This window comes from Sceloporus occidentalis, unplaced genomic scaffold (assembly GCF_023333645.1).
Source record: "Sceloporus occidentalis isolate IW3139 unplaced genomic scaffold, rSceOcc1.0.p SCAF_2, whole genome shotgun sequence".
Classification (NCBI taxonomy): domain Eukaryota; kingdom Metazoa; phylum Chordata; class Lepidosauria; order Squamata; family Phrynosomatidae; genus Sceloporus; species Sceloporus occidentalis.
Genome location: NW_028316982.1, coordinates 245606617 through 245622675, shown reverse-complemented (window position 1 = coordinate 245622675; position 16059 = coordinate 245606617). Strand labels below are relative to the sequence as shown.

The 16059-nt window shown below is 38.2% G+C and overlaps 1 protein-coding gene across 2 annotated transcripts in view; it reads right to left on the bottom strand.

Annotated features, from left to right (window-relative positions):
* The window catches only part of LOC149319923 (phospholipid-transporting ATPase IB-like), a 498345-nt gene that overhangs the window by 405626 nt on the left and 76660 nt on the right, over positions 1-16059 (bottom strand). The window lies entirely within an intron of this gene.

The window sequence follows — 16059 nt, the reverse complement described above, 5'->3', positions numbered from 1 at the left end:
TAACAACTTGTGTTGGCTCCAAGGATGCTGAGCCTTTCTTCCACCTGGGCCAGGGACAATGGTGGCAGAGGAGTCAGGAGGTTGTTTTCTCCCTTATTTTATGTAGGACTCAGAGGGGAGATACATCATCTGGGTGGTGATTGGGTGAGAGGAGGATAATAAAGGATAGCCACATCCGCCCTTAGCTGTCCTATTTCATTTTGATTTTTAAATTGTTTTAATGGTTTAACTATTATAACTGTTATTGTGTTTTATTAATATGTAATGGTGGGGGTTGTAAGAGGACAGTATAATGTGACTATTGCTTATATTTTGTATTTTTATTCTATGTTGTAATATTGTTAATTGCTTTATTATTGTTTCTGTTGTAATCTGCTTTCATTCCTCCTGGAAAAGGTAGACTATAAATAAATTACATTATTATTATTATTATTATTATTATTATTATTATATCCAATGCCATGAAGGCAATAAATGCACTGTATTTCACTATCATTCCTTTCTTGGGTAGAACAGGGGCTCTGATGCTACCAAAGTCTATGGAAGCCAAACAGCTGTTCAAGGTATGGTTTCAAAATCCAGATGGTTTTGCAACCCTTACGGCATCAGATCTATTGCCTACTCTTGTGTGTTTTTGTTGTTGTTGTTCTATATATCATTACAGTATATTTATACATCAATCATAGTACAATTTCAAAATAGTGATGTCTCACTAACCATAATGCTCATACTAATGCTCATAATGATCTCAACCAGATTAATGTTCATGGTTCTATAATTCTAATATGAACTCAATATTATTAATAAATCACTAAAGCTAATAATGAATAAAAAGAGTCCTCATTTCATAATCCCTTATGTGATTATTTTAATCATCTATCATATGTCATTAGATAAAATCCAGTTCCTAACCTTTCCAGGTTATTTACATCTTTAAGTGTTCCTCTGTTCATGCCCTCTTTCTGAACAATCTCCCTCTCTCTACTGAAATGTAAATTTGTTAACTGATCATATCTCTTTTCTTTTCCAAGATTTTAATTTTAGTCTTGGAAAATTGTTGTTAACTTTCCCCATTTATTTTTCTATAATGGATTTACATATTGGCAATCTTCACTGTATTTCTTCAGTGAGTTTTTGTCCAGTATTGTTGAGTCTATCTGCATTGCACAAATAATTCAGTTTGGCACCACTTTAATTGTCATGGCTCAGTGTTATGTTCGGGAAACTGTAGTTTGTTATAGCACCAAAGCTCTCTGACAGAGGCCTTACAAAACTCAAAAATTTCAAATAACTTTTAAAGTCAATTGTCTTCTGAGAGTATCTCCATACCTTTCAACATTCTAGCATATACAGTTCTTGCCACTAAGAACATGTATAACACAGTTCTCCAGAATTTCTTTTTTGATTTGTCACCCAAGGGATATAACATTTTCAATAAATATATTTCTGTCTCCATAGGATAACTGATATTTAGAGTCTTGGTTTTAAGTGTGTGGATATTTTTTTTCAAAACTATTTGCTTTATCATATTGCCACCAAGTGTGGAAGAATGTACTGTTAGTTTTCCCACACTTCCAATATTTACCATTCATACTCTCTCATATTTTTTCTGTTTCCTCTATTACTCCACAAAAAACCAAAGTGCTACCTTCCTTTTGTCTCGGCTGACAAATATCAATCTAAGCTTCCAAACAGGCTAAAATGAAGAGCAACTGATTGGGGGTATTTTAAATACTCTGTGCTGCACAAAAATTAGCTTCTATTGATGACCTTTTAAATTACTCAATAGTTCACAGCTAGGTACCATTGCAATGGGATATGAACTGTAACTTCCATCATCCCCAAACACATGGTTTATTTATGCATGATAAGGAAGAAGGGACATGGACCAAGTAGCCTAGGAAAGGGTGAAGCTAGCCTGTGCTCTAAAACGGCCCTGAGGTCTGTATACCAATCCCACAATGTCTGGACATTGGGAGATGGAATGCAACAATATCTGGGGGTTGGTCAGCTTCTCCACCTTTGCTCTAAAATGAGTATTAAATGCAAAGCCTACCACCAGAGGAGAAAACAATTCTTTATCTGTAAACCAATGTAGAGTGTGGATGTACAGATTGAAACAGCTCACCAACTTAGTGAATAGTGTGTCCATGCATGAACAACAACACACTAGTAGATCATACAGGTTCCTCTGAGTTCAGTAGCTTCAGGTAAAGGTAGTGGCTGGTGGAGATCAGAACTTAGGCGGGGTGCAGACCACCAAAAAGAGGCACCTCCTCAGCACCTCTCTTTGCTGCACAGGAGCGCTACTGTCTACAAATGGCACTGCACAGCCACACAGCATAGGAGCTGTAAAAAGTGGCTCCTTTTTGTGGCACTGCAAAGCGCCAGAGACAGCTCCATTACGTCGAAGCTGCGCAGCGCCGTTTGTAGGCGGCGCAGCTGTGACATAATCATTGTGTGCACCATTTGTATGGGGCTGAGCAACTGGGGTGCACTGACAACGTGCTAGGGTTGTGGGGCGTGTACACGCGCCGCCCCAAGGCAACCCTAGCACGTCGTGGACGTGCTGCAAAGGGCCCATCTATACAGGGCCTTAGTCAACATGATTTTGGGACTAAAATAATACCCAGAATCAAGCTGATTAACTACATCAAGCTTTGCAGAACCCTTTGTGAAGATACATTACATCATGTTGTCCATTTAAGTGAAAAGGAAGACCAATGAGTGTGACAACTCCATGTTGTACTGAAATTATGCTTCATCTCCATCCCATATTTTCCTTAACTCCAAACAGCTCCACTCCTTTTGCTGTGTTAAACAGGTGGGTGAATTTTTCATCTGACATATGGGATCTGCACACTGAAATACAGGGAGCATGTGAAATTTGCATATCATTACTTCAGGAGCAGCTTAATTTAATTCCTTGTCTTATATTGATTAGACACCATATGTCAATTCAGCCTACATTTGATGCCAGTACAGCATCAGCCTACAAGAAAGCATCCCATTTGTTGTGGTTATGCACAGGCTATGGATGTTCTTCTGTGTATAAACATAATGGTTCTCAGAGTGTATATGGAATTCTTCATCTCAGCACATATGGAGCCAGTGCCACACAACAAAGTCTAGCCTGCTGAATCATGGGAAATGCAGAAGCACTATTGTCAAAACAATAGGAAAGCTTATGAAAGAGAAAAGCTGTGTATGGAGTATCAAATGTGAACGGTCCACCAATCAATTTATCATGGGCTTGTTACAAAATTCCAAGGAATTGTGTTACTCAGACAACTAAACTGAAATATCATACTAAATAGCAGCAGAAAGGAATGTACAGTTGAAATACAGAAAAAGAGAACCATATACAGTAAACCTGAACAATGAGAACCCTTTTATGAGTCACTGCAGCTATCAGAAGAAATCAAGTCACTAATATTATTAAATTCACACCTGTTAACAAATGGGCCAGATACTATTTATGAGTCCTTTCCTATCCAACCATCATCAATATAGAATTTACATGCTGATTAATGTTACATGAAAGAAAGTTTAATGCAAGACAAAGAAGTAAAAATGAAGTGGTGCAATGACTTTTTAAAGTGAGAAAATAGCTAACTCGGTGATTATTAAAGATAACTCAGAAGTTAGCAAATAGGAGCTGAGATGACAAATTAAATTCATAAGACAGAGGTTCCTAATTTAAAATGAAAAATTTAAAATTCTGTCATAATTTGGCTCTCTGAAAATAGGGTATAACAGTTTGCTCTAACAAACAGCTACATTATTTCATCCAGTGATTACTGTACTTGACTATAAGTCAACCTCATATACAAGACGAGGGCAGGTTTTGGGGCCAAAATTATGCATTTTGATATGACCTGTGGATAAGTTGAAGTTAGGGGCATTTAATGAAGGATGTAAAGGATGAAACAAAGGAAAACAATGCCAAAGAAATTTAAAAATTCCATCAGGCATAACTATTTGTGCTTATATTAAAGGCTGGATGGATGAGAGAATAGAAGGGGGTCAGTGCTTCCTGGACAGATAAAACTCTTGCCTTTCACTGAATATATACTGTATATGAATTAAAATACAGTACTTACATTGACCCGTGGATTTTTAAACCTAAATTTCTAGACTTATACATGAGTATATACAATATTCCACATCTTTAATTTGCTCATAGAGGCCAATTGCCAAATTATTGTCTATGGAATGTTGTTGTTGTGTGCTTCCAAGCTGTTTCCAGTTTATGGTAATCCTAAGGCAAATGTAACATAAGGTTTTCTTGGCAAGATTTTTTTCAGAGGGGGTTTCCCTTTGCCTTCCACTGAGGCTGAGGGAGTGTGACTTGACCAAAGTCACCCAATGGGTTTCCATGGCCTAGCGGGTATTTGAATCCTGGCCTCCAGAGTCATAGGTCCAAAACACTGCAAAAATTATCCTGTTTGAGACCATTTTAACTGCCCTGTAAGACATTTAGCCTTCTCTGTCAGAACTCTGGTGCCAAAAAAATACCTACAATCCTCAGGATTCCCTAGCACCGAGCCAGGGCATTTAAAGCAGTCTTGTTTTGGACCATCCAATGCTCAAAACTACCACGCCATGCTGGCTATAGAATGATGAAGGCTAAATCACAGAAATAGCCCTGGTTTAAATAATACTCTCAATGGCATTTGCAAAGGTTACCAAATGTATGAATGTTAGGAACATAAGAATATGCTGTATACTGAGTCAGAGCAGAGGCTGATACTGACCTGTAGGTGTTCATCAGCACTGCACGCAGATTTTACATGAAAATGCCAGAGAATGAATCTGGGACCATCTGCATTCAAAGTTTTATATGATCTGTCAATGAACTACAGCCTTCTTGATCTGTGATATAAATCAATTTTTGTTCAAGTCATATCTGACCTATGGTAACCCTACTTTAACAATTTCTTGACAATGTTTATTCAGAGGAGTTTTGTCATTGCTTCCTTTTAAGAAACTGAGAGGACATGATTTCTCCAAGATCACCCAGTGGGTTTCCATCACTGAGCAAGGATATGACCCCTTGAGTCCTAGTTCAACACTCAAGCCAGTACACCAGTTGGTTCTCATGGTATGTTCCGTATCCTGCTGTGTAAGGCAAGTTCCACCTATGCTCGAGTCCCATTAAGGATAATGGGGCTTGTGCATGTGGCGGCGCGAGCGCCATTCATTAAATGGCGCAAGGCTTACAGTATAAGGCACCCGCATATGATGTGGGTGCATTGTACTTTTTTGGAATATTTTCAAGCCGTGGATGCTTGAATCCATGTATTAAAAAATCTGTGGATAAGGAGGGTTGACTGTATATGCCAGTAGAAGCACTTTTTTCATCCTTGCAACTCTAAAGATGAAAGGGGGGGGGGGGGGAATCAAAATATTTTAGACAAATTTTCAGAAGTGAGTCATTAACCAATATAAGCTCTCCAGCACATCAGTGGTGTTCGAACATACAAACAGATTTCCAAAGAATATCAGCTAAGAGCCTTTTTGCTGCACGGCTTCATGTTATTCTCAGAATGTCTTGAAACCTAGAATAAATTGGGCTGGCTTGCAAGTAATGGCTTGCACATCACAGCTACTTCAGACTGTTTGTAACACAACTGTTACAATACAGTAAGACATGCCATAACTTTCTTCAAATCACTGCAAGTGACCTCAAAGAAATGCTCTGAAATGGCATAGAGAACACAGTCCATTCCACAGGATGAAACACAGCATATAAATGGCTCACTACACACGCACTGCCATTGCAGTATTCTTATGGCACTTTTGCACATGTGGTTTACTCATAAGTATATTTCATCCCATTTCCACATTATGTGAATTCATTTTTAGAAATGTACATAAAAGTTCATGACTGAATATGTGTTTTTAAGAAGACTTTATTCTCAGGCTGTACATTTTAAAAAAAACACAACCCTTTGGTGATGCTCATAATAGCTCCCTGCACCGTTTTAAAAAGCCATGTAAACACATAAGCCATATTTACATACATGTATGTCACTAACAGGACCCCATCTATTGAACCTAGCTGTACTAGCTGAGAAAGATCCAAGTAGCAAAGCTTCTTCTTTGCCAATAACTTATATCCTGCTCCCAATAAAATAAAAAGTAGGGAGAGGAATACAGTTACATTTTACATTGGGGGAGGAGGAAAAACATTTTCAGAATTGCAAGGGCAGGAAAAACACTGTTTTATGCACAAAATTAATCAAAAATACAGAAGAATGTGGTTATAAAACTGCTGCCTCCATATTCCAAATACTTACTTAGAACTGAATTGAACAGTATACAAAGCAGCTTTGGGGAAAATCAATCTCCTAAATTTTGGATTTAAGAAGGTATTTTATTCAAAGGCAATAAGTAGTATTGTTTTAGCCTTCAATGAAACAGAAATCTAAGCAATAAAGATGCCATTTTAAAGCTATTTTCCTCTGCTTGCCTTCATTACTGCTTTCCATGGATAATGCTGGCCCTGCACTTTTAAAACCACTTTTAATGTACAATAAAAGCAATTCAGAAAAAACAAAAACAAAAAAGGGGGACTTTTAACAATCTAAAAAGTTGTATTTTATTGCCTTTGAAGAAAGCTGTAACAGACCAGGGTACACATGATTTCTTGGATCACACCTAGTGATAAACTTGTGTTGGGCAGATCACGGACTATCAACTCAGGATTGAAATCCAAGGTGCTGTAGCAATCTGAGAAGACCAAACCCTCTGACTAAATCTTTCCACTCAAAACTCTCTCAATGCCTGTTGACAGTAATGGACTGGATAAAAGCAAACAAACAGTGGCTTAATCAAGACAACACAGGGGTGCTCCTGGTCGGTCACGAGGCTAATCAGTGACTGAACCTGTGCTGGATAGGGTTTCACTCCCTCTGAAAAGGCAGATTCACAGTTTGGGTGTACTCCTGGACTCAATCTTGAATGTGGATGCACAGGTTTTGGTGGTGGTAAGGAATGCCTTTGCACAATTAAAACTAGTGCACCATTCCTTCAGATGTCTGATTTGGCCATGATGGCACATGCCTGAGTTACACATCCCGTTTGAATTACTATAATGCACTTAATACCCTAAAGGTAGAATTCAAAGGTATGGCCATGTTAGTCTGTAGAAAGGCTCAAGCTGACAGCGGAGGCAGTAGCATTGTTTGCAGCTACATATTTTGATTAACAATTTTTACCAATTGCCACTTATTTTATCCTCTTTTATGTCTGTAGAATTAGTTAGTCTGTAGAATCTTGAACCACTTTGGCAGCATGAGCTTTCATAGACTTGCATCTGAGGAAGTAGACCTAAGTCTACAAAAGCTCATCCTTTCAACTTCTTTCTTTAGTTAGGGGTTGTGCAGACAGCCCTGAAGGGATGGCCTCCATTCACCCCTTTTACAGACAGATCAGACAGCAACACACTGCAGCCCCAATCTGGCCTTTCCAGGGCACAGAAAGGAACCACAAAAAGTGGCTTCTTTTCATGCCCTGGAAAGAGCATGATAGCTGTGGTACTGCAGTTTTGTGGGACTCCTTCAGTGCTTCATCATGCAGATGCAGCACCAGAGGAGCTGAATGTCCCTTCATGTGGTGACAACTGGCATTCACCAGAGTCAGAGAAAACAGTTTTCCTTACCAAGAGACACAGATACCAACAGGCACAAAGCAGTACCGTCTGATGCTATGCCAAAGTAGCCACTTTGATTCTACCATTTTCATTTTCCTGCAGGTATTTATGTGACCCCAACAACTGCTCTCTGCTTGTTCTTCTGCCATAAGCAATATATGCCTATTGTCAAAGGAATCCACTTAGGAAAGTACTTGAAGAATTAAAGGTGTTGAGCTTTGGAAAGTTGATTTGATTTGGCCCTCAACCAAGCCTTATAAGTTTACAATACTCTCACATTTCACAAGGAAATCTGCCTCTAAAATCCACAAGACCTTTCTTTGGCAATGAAATAAAAGGCCAGTGAACAACAAATGTTTTGACAAAGAGAGATTTTTACGCAGCTTCAAGCTTACACGGACAGCAAGTGGCGAGGGACAAAATGGGAGCACGCAGGAACATGCTGCCATTCAAATGAATGTCACTCCAGCATATGAGAAATTTGCTTTATGCGGGGGCCGGGTCCAGAATGGATCCCCCACGTATGGCAAGGGCAGACATTATTGTGTTTATTCTCAAGTTAGTTTCATAGGTGTAGAAAAGAGCAGTGAGTTTTGCAAAAAGTTCAATTTCTGCATCTTACTGTGGCCATCACAGTAGTTAATGGGGTTTCAGTAGGCTACAGTTCTCAATGCTTTCCATACTAGATCTCAAGCACTACAGCTTCTGAGCTGCTCAACCAATTCCTCAGCTTTCTGACCTGGAGGCACCTGAGATCTGTGTAATTTTCCAATAGATTGCTCAAACAAAACAAAAACAACAACAGGGAAGCATTTTTTAAAATCACTTTTCTCTCCCCTGCCTCCCATAAAATTGGACTCCCATTTCACATAAACCATTGCAACTACTCTTCTGAAATTTTGCAGGCCTGTTAATTGAAACCATGTATATGATATCTGCCACTTTCATAGCTATAGAAATAGCAACAGCAAGTACATTTCTATACCGCTTATCAGTGTACTTAAAGACTCCTAGCAGTTTACAAAGTGTAAGCTAATTGCCCCCAACAATATGGGTACTCATTTTAGCGACCTTGGAAGGATGCAAGCCTGAGTCAAGCTTGAGCCCTTTTGCTGAGATTGAACTCACTGGTATTGAATTCACAACTTTGTGGTTGTGTGAGTGAGTGGCTGCACTAGAGGCATTTAACCACTGTGCCACCAGGGATCCTTTCATGGCAGTAGTCTATGAGAAAAACAGTGACATTAAGTCCATCCTTCTTGGATATCCTCAAAACCCCCAAAGTGTATCCTCTTCAAATATCCTCTTGCACCAAAAGGAAAATACACAGGAAGCTTTTGTCTTCAGTTTGGCAAGCATAATCTCTCCCTACGAGTATTTAAATTGTTCTCAGGTTTTCTACTTGCATTGCTTTAATTATGCTTTTAAAATCTTGATGTTTTTAATTATCTTTTTAAGCCTTGAAAGTGTCAGGGATGATGGGAGTTGTAGCTTTTCACCTCTGGCTCTAACTCACCACCTTGTTATGCAGCAGAGCTGACCAGCTTTGGTCAGTGGTTAATGCTTTTCTTCAAAGCAGCAGAGTTTTAGAGAATAGGCTGAAGACCCTGACAAACTCTCCAAGCCTTCTCACTCTTCTTCCTCAGATGTCTCCAAACTTCTCCAGGATTCTGCTGGCTCTTGTATCTTCACTCAAGACACCAGACAACTCAGTAGTCTTATATAAAAGATCTATTTTATTCTACTATATACAAATACTATATGCCCTATAAATCACAATCTCTACAATCTCCAATATTCCACAATATCTCCAACTACCCAACCAAATAACATTGGCAAACATTGCAATTATTATAGCCATTGTTAATCACCACCCACTAGTCAGTTTCCACCCAGTGGGTGTGTACATTCATTTTGATTGGTTCACATAGTTCAGCCCACACTTAAGACCAACCCAAGTATTTCATCATTTTACCTTGTACACTTAATGAATCTCAGGTGTTTCCAATTGTACATTCTATAATTCTGTCCTTGACTTTCAAGACTTCTAAATTACATTAGCTTTTTCACCTGTGTAGCTTCTTAATTGCTCTTGCTTAGTCACTGTGACTTTCACATACATATTTTATTTATATTACTGTATGTCCCATGTTGCATTTTCCTTAACAGAAAGATGATATGTAAGTACTGTAAATTATATAAAGATGACAAATGTCATTAATTTATTACAACCTTAACCTGCCCAATAATAGGAGTTCTATGGGCAATGTGCAGGTAAATTTATAACACAAAAGGCAAAATCACAAACAATATCAAAAAGCACATAAGAAAACCAAGATAAAAAGGGGCAGCAAGGGGCAAAACAACACAGCACATAAAGTCAAAATTCAAAGAAAACAGCAAAATTAAAAGAGTGTGAATATCTAAAACTAGAGAAAGGATCAACCCTACAGATGTAGCTGGACTGTAAATTACAGCAAGCCTACCCAGCACTGTCAGTGTTGAGGAACGCTGGAAGCTGCAGCCCAACAGCATCTGGAGGTTTGCCATGATTCCCACTCCAAACTAAAATTAGTATTTTTAATCTTTTGGTTTGCACTAAAGTGCTCTGTGATAGCAAAAATCTCTGGTTTTGTGAGTCATCCTTCATCATGTCACTGTTTCACTCCTTTTTACACAACAGAAAAATGGGTAGTTGTGGCTCTCTAGATGTTGTTGGACTGCAGCTCCCATCAGTGTTCCAGCATAGTCAATAATGAAGGATAATGAGTTTTGTAATCCAACAACATCTAGGTGTTACAGCAGCTATACCAGCTATATCAAATCTACATCACTAAGCCACATCAAGTGACAGTGTTACTGAGGGTTTGCTGTTGCTGCTGCTGCTTGGTTATGTTTTGTTTTGTTTTTGGTGGCATACTCATGTTGCTGTCTGACATCCTGACTTGCTTTTCAGCACAGTGCCTCAGGCAACATCAGCTCAGAAGCTACCTCTTACATTCCACCCCAAACACTGATGTAGCATCAAAATGATGTTCACAAAAAGTCCTATAGACCTACTATTCAACTCAAGATGCTACCATGCTACATTCTATTGTAATATCTCATCTTCCACTGATAGGGATTTTTTTTTGTAGTACAACAGTGTAGCTTGTTTGTAGGCACCATTTCCATTTTATTAATATTTAACACAGCACTTGCAGGTTGTAAGCATATATTATTAGCATAAAAGCAAAAGATATGACCATTTCCTTGGATGACCAGAATGGATAAGTAGCAAACCATACAAAGTATAGGGGATAAAATTTCAAAAGAATGTTTGCTGTTAAAAGGTGCCCTTTTCAAGCATAGACACTCTTTTGAAGGTCATTTTTTTAAACTGAGGTAAGAAATTATATAAATATAGAAGAAGATGGGAAGGAGGAGAAAATATTCAAAAAAATTATGTAGAATAAGCTTGTTTTCTGCAGCTCCATAGGTCAAGATGTGAATGAATGGATTCAAATTAGAAGGAAAGACATTTTGACTAAATAGTAAGGAGGATTTCCTGAAGATGAGATTTGTTCAACAGAGGAAAAGACTACCTTGGAAAGTGATTAAGTCTTTGGAGGAAGAGAAAGAGAAGAAAGAAGTTGTACTAATGGATTACTGTATCATCATCATCTCCCAATATAAGGACTCAAGGTAGCTAACAAAAATTTAAAATGATACAAGTTTAAATTAATATAAAAGCATTAAAAATGTAGATATAAAGTTTAAAAAGCAATTAAAAGCAGTTAAAAAACATTACATATTAAAAACTTGATGTAGATGTTTAAAAGCATGGGGGACAAAACTGATCCTTAAGAGACCCCATAGACCAATTGCCAAGGGGTCAATCAGGAATCCCTCAGCACCACCCTCTAAGAGAACCCGTTCAAGAAAATATAGAGCTATTGTAGAACAGTAACTCCAAGCCCCATCCCAGAGAGAAGGCTAAGAAGGATACCATGGTCAATGATACTGAAAGCCACTGAGAGGTCAAAAGAACCAATGATGGCCACAATTGCTGAGCAGCTAGAACATACAGAGTACAGAATAAGAACATCTAAAGACTAAAGGCCCATGGGAAGCCCACCAGATGCCCATAAATTCAACTCAATTTTATGCGTTGAAGTGCTAAAAGCAAAAAAAACAAAAAACGGGCATAAATCTTAATATTAACAGAAGAAGTATTAAAATTGATTTTATTTCAATTCTAAATAAAGAATATTGAAACAAAAAAAATGACTTGCAAAATGGAATAGAGAGTGTGTTTACAGCATCTGCAGATGACACCAAATAAGGAGAGATAGACAAAGGACACAATCAGGTTTCAGAATGGCCTTAACAGACTTGACAGCCCAGACAAAAATAATAAAATTTCTACTGGAACAAAGATAAGGTACTACATTTATGCAGAAAAAATGAAATGCACAAATATAGGATAGGAGACACCTGACTTCAGAACAATACACATGAAAAGGATCTAGAGGTCTTAGTAGACCAGAAGTACATAAAATGTGACGTGGAAGCAAAAAACAAAACAAAAAGATAATGCAAATCCAGACTGGATCCAAATCAAGTGTCCAAATCAAGGGGAGTAATAGAACCACCCTATTCTCATTTGGTCAGAACTGAACTGGAATATGATATCCAATTCTGGGAACTGTGGTTTATGAAGAAGAGTGGCAAGTTGGAACCCAGAGGAGGGTAAATATGAGGGTAAAAGTTCTGAAAACCTGTCAGAAATGTCTACACATCTGGATACAGACAGCCTGGAAAAGAGAAGAGTGAGACTGATATTATCAGCATTTTTAAATATCTGAAGCAGAAGATGGAGCAAACGTGTTTTCTGCTACTCTAGAGAGTAGACCATGAACCAATGGATTCAAATTATAAGAAAAGAAATTCCACCTAAACATTACAGTTTGCTGACCATTTGAGCTGTCTGACACTGGAACAGACTGCATTGGAAGGTGGTGAACATTCCTATGAATATCTTTAAACAGACGTTAGATTGCCATCCCTCAGAAATTCTTTAGCTGTGTATATATTTTTTAATTCAGGTAGCATGGATCTTACTATGTGTCTCTCTGATATGCTGTTACTCTTTGCTTCACTTTACTTTAGGAATCAATTGTCTCTGCTTTAATTAAAAGTCAGATGACAGATTTATAGTTCCATGGCTGAACTCTTAGTAGACTCTTTGAACACAATGATACATGAATTTTCAAAATGAAAGTTGGAAAGGTATTTCAGAATTAAACAATTGTCCAAGTGACATACCATGCCTCTGCATATTTTTCTGTATAGTTATAATCCAATAACAGCATCCATTTTACAAGGAAGGGGGGACTGTTTTTCTTCCTGCCCTTCCACAGTACGAGAGTGCACCACCTGAAGACTCGCTGGATCATTTATATAATGCAGCAAATTTAATACTTAAGACTTCAGAGCTTTTCAGATCTCAAAACATTTGTATCAAATTTTAAAGCTACCTTGTTTCAGGATGCCATAGTTAAGATTGACCACAGCTTGGGGTTCAGACAAAAGACTAGAGCTTGGTATGTTACTTTATAAAAGTGATTAATTCCATTAATTTTATAGTATATTTTCAAAGTTGTTACACTATTAATGAAAAGGAGTAATGTCTTATGTTGCTCATTAGTAATAAACTACACTTGTCAGCTTGCAGGGCTAAGGAAGGCATATTTGTCTGTTATCTTAATTAATGAGTGGACAAAGGTAGTAGGTTGTCTATTCTTTAACTGTCAAATTAAGGTCCAGTGCTATAGGTCATCACAGCACCCTGCTACTTGCTTTTATTTGAAAATAATCACCAGGACAGCAGTGCCACCAGCTACGCTTCCAGAAGAAAGCGTGCATCACTTTGCCTTCCCAAAACTAGACCCAAAACACAGTACATTTCCTCCAGCCCCTAAATAAGAATTAGAAAATGTTGCTGACTTCTTCCCCAAGCCAATATTGCTGCATAAAAAAATGTGGTCACCCCACTCATTAATCCCGAAAATAACTCACTATGGGGGAAAACTATTATTAAAAAATTACTTTCAAGCTCTACACAATACTACACTGCGGCTAACTGAGAATGGAAGCAAAAGTTTCCCAGCTTCTCCCTGCTTCCATGTGGAAGATAATGGAGAATGAGCGTACAAGTCCAAGACTCATTCATGTAACAATAACCCATTGTTTATTGTTACATCCAAATGCAACCATTGTTTATTGTTATATCCCTGTCTGTTCTACCATTTATGAGCCGGTAGCACTTCTATTGGCAGTGGGGGAAAGGAAGTTTGAGCAGTGTTGGGTGTGGATGACTCCCTTAGGCTAATTTGTCATATGCTTGACATTTGCAGACAAGAGTTACTTGACATGGATGACTGCCTTTTCTAAAAGGCTGAAATGGCCCAGGTAATTGAGCTCCTACTCCTTGCATATTCTATACAAATATATGTTACACACCCTGTAACCCAAGTTTGAGGGAAGAACTGGCTGTTTGATTTTTAATGAGGTGCGTCTTCTAGAAACTTGACAGCTTGTCAAGTAAAATTTCCAGTTATCAATTTATTATCAGCTAAGAAACTCACAGCAAACTGGACTAATTCTACAAAGAACATGGTAATGTTTCTCCCATTGTCAAAAGTAATCCAAGCTCCCATCATCACTGTTACTACATCTTTCTGCTTTATCACATTAGGTGGCAAACAGGATTTAAACAAGAGTTAAACAGGGAATGCCTGATGTTTATCACACAACATTTCCTGTTTAACTCTCATTTAACTTTCGTTTAAATCCTGTTTGCCCCATAGTGTGATAAAGCAGTTTGTTTGCCAAAAGCTTCTGATAGATGGCCATCAAGCAACAGTATCATTGGGAAAGGATGTTCAATAAATATACACTTCCATTAACAAAGCCTCTGACAAAGAAGCTCCATTTTAAAAAGTCTTTATATGCTTACTCAGCCCCCATCTTTATTCTTCATCCTCTACATAGATGCAAGTGTTTTAGCAGCATAAACATTGGGAGGGTGGTGAGGGCTGGAAAAACAAAGACTTTCAGTACTGGGTTTCAGTACTATTAAACAGTGCAATAAACGAAACTTGAGTTGGGAAAAACTGAGATTCTACTCTAGCTGACCCTATTGTAGCTATGTGTGCCTGCCTACAATAGCAGGGTAAACAGTAGTTGCCTCCTAAATACCTTACTGAGCCGTGTAATCACCAAAACAGAGTGAAAATGGGAGGGCATATAAGTCTCCCTCATCAACTTCCCTCGCATGTCAAAAGCACAGATCTATAAATATGGCCACCAAAATGAAAATCATAAGAAAAGTGGGGGAAGGAATCTCTGGATATATTACAGAAGAAACTTTCAAGTGGTCTATAGAAAATTCAAATATTTTATTTTACTTATGCAAGGCTTACCTGACTTTATTGTGTCATTTTACATGCTTACGTTGCTAGTATTGAATAAAGGTTTTACAGAAACACATTGAATTGCTATTTTCCTTTGTCTTGTAGGTATCTTTCCTTATTCTTTCCATGTTATCTATGCCACTGGCAAAATATATTTCAGAAGTTTCTGTCCAGGAACATATCTCCTTTGTTAACTGAGGTATAACTGTTAACTGCTGCATCCCAAGTGTAAAGAATTTTGCAGGGGTGAAGAGACTGCATTTGAATTCCCACAAGCTACTGGGGGCCACATTGCCATTGAAGGTCCTGCTACTACTATAGTGGGCCCTTGGTATCTGCTGAGGTTTGGTTCCAAAACACATACACACACCCCATGGATACCAAAATCCATGGATGCTCAAACTCATGATATATAATGACATATTAAATGCTGTCCTTTATATAAAATGGCAAAATGAAGGTTTACTGTTTCAAATTAAATGTTTTGGAATATTTTCAGCACATGGATAGTTGATATGAAGCGTCAATTGTATCACCAAAAATGTTGGCCATCACTGAGGTTCCAACTGTCACTTCAAAATTCACTACAAATTCACCAGCTACTAGGACAGCTTTCTATGGTACAAAAGATGCAAAAGTGCTGTCCTTCAGCATAAAGCCCTAACAGACTGGAGAAGGGCCAGAAGACCAAGAACCCACTTACAGTGCAAAATTATAGCAGTATGATTCTACTTTAACTGCCATAGTTCAGTCCTGTGGAATCCTGGGATATGGAATTGAGGGAGGAGTGCTGTATTTAGAATTCTCAGCCAGGAAACTTTAGTGCTTCCCCAAACTACAAGACCCAGGATTCCCTAGAATACTGCCATGGTAAGTGGAATATAGCATTGTAACTGTGTAGGGTGAATGGACCCCAGATTTTTGTGCTGCCAACACCATTTTTTA